The 1,413-nt window shown below is 32.6% G+C and overlaps 1 long non-coding RNA gene across 1 annotated transcript; it reads right to left on the minus strand.

The window, feature by feature from the left end:
* Positions 1-342: 342 nt before the first annotated feature.
* Positions 343-1,194, minus strand: LOC129950089 (uncharacterized). Its single transcript, XR_008782082.1, has 2 exons — positions 1,104-1,194; positions 343-1,051 (listed from the first exon to the last, which is right to left on the minus strand). It is a non-coding gene; the product is annotated as an uncharacterized LOC129950089 (long non-coding RNA).
* Between the last annotated feature and the right edge of the window lie 219 nt (positions 1,195-1,413).

Consider the following 1,413-nt stretch of genomic DNA (forward strand, 5'->3'; position numbering starts at 1 on the left):
CAAAATCAAATTAACAAAGTGCGTTAACAAAAAAATGAAATGAAAAACTAAGGAAAAAAACCAAAACGCAACGAAAAACAATTCTTTCGAGTCAAAAGAAACTAACAAACCGGAACATTTAAATACCCTTTTTTTTTGTTGGTATTACCGAAACTCTATAAGCAAAAAAAAACGTCCTAGGATCACCTACCCCTAGAGAGCTCTGTGGAGGTTGGTTCTAACCTGGAAAATGAATCAACACAATTTTTTTTTTCCGCGTTGACCTCTTCAAAAAAACTTATTTTCATTGCTTACACAGTACGATTAAGAAATTAAATTAATTAGAAATTTTTAAATAATAAATTAATGAAAATGACATTTAATAAAATACTTTGGACGCCAAAAAAATTAAATAAATATAGATAAAGACAAACACAAACACAAAGATTGACTTATCAGTCTGAATTATTTCTCCTCCCAAGTGCCTCTACACGGACCGGTGCTGACGGGAACCGGGGTGCTTCGATGGACCAACAAGACGTTTTAAATTTTTTATTTAAATTGTATATTGCGGCGGCTCAGTCCTTTTAATGGTGATATGGGACCGCCAATTATCAACCGCTTTTAACTATTTTCCCCAAATTTGTCTTTATTGGGTTCATCACATCACTTTCGATTGTTTTAATTTAGTTTAAATCAATTTTTGTTGAATTTAATTAAAAAAATTTCAAAAAAAAAACTATGGCAACACTCATTCCCCCGTTTGTTTTTTTTCAAGAATAAAAGGTTGTTTACATCACTTTTAAATCGTTTTGTATCTTTTTTTTCTTTTTTTTTTTTTAAGTTAATAACTTTTTCTTAAAGTTAGCGTTTTTTTTAAATTTTCGTTTCACAAAATCTTTGGCAGCTTTTCCCCACCGAACTCTTTTCTTGGTCGATTTCAAAAAAAACTCCCACGACTCGAAAAGGTCTTGTCTCGTCTCGAAAAAATACCGATCTCCACGGCGCAAAATCAAGAAGCAATCCCCCTTCCGGAACAAAAATCGAACATCTCATCGTACGATCCGTCTAACTGCCAAAAAACATCACCCGATCCACATCTCTCAATCTTAATTATCACCTACCTTTCTTTGTATTGGTGAGCTAAAATCAACTTCGAATTCGAACTCATTCTGACGACTTTCATTTGTACTAAAGCTAAAAAAAGGAAATTTCTGGTTGTAACCTTCAACCGATAGATGGTGTAAGGTTAATGGTCTCATTACATTCAGATAAATTCAACTAAAAATTGGACGTTTAACTTTGTTTTGTACGTAAAACAACACGAACAACTGGACACCTGATTATTACAAAAAGTACGTAATGAACAAATAAAAACAATAAAAACGGCTGATGCAAACGTGCATTATTGTACTGTGTCCTTATAATTCATCT

Source organism: Eupeodes corollae, chromosome 3 (genome assembly GCF_945859685.1).
Source record: "Eupeodes corollae chromosome 3, idEupCoro1.1, whole genome shotgun sequence".
Classification (NCBI taxonomy): domain Eukaryota; kingdom Metazoa; phylum Arthropoda; class Insecta; order Diptera; family Syrphidae; genus Eupeodes; species Eupeodes corollae.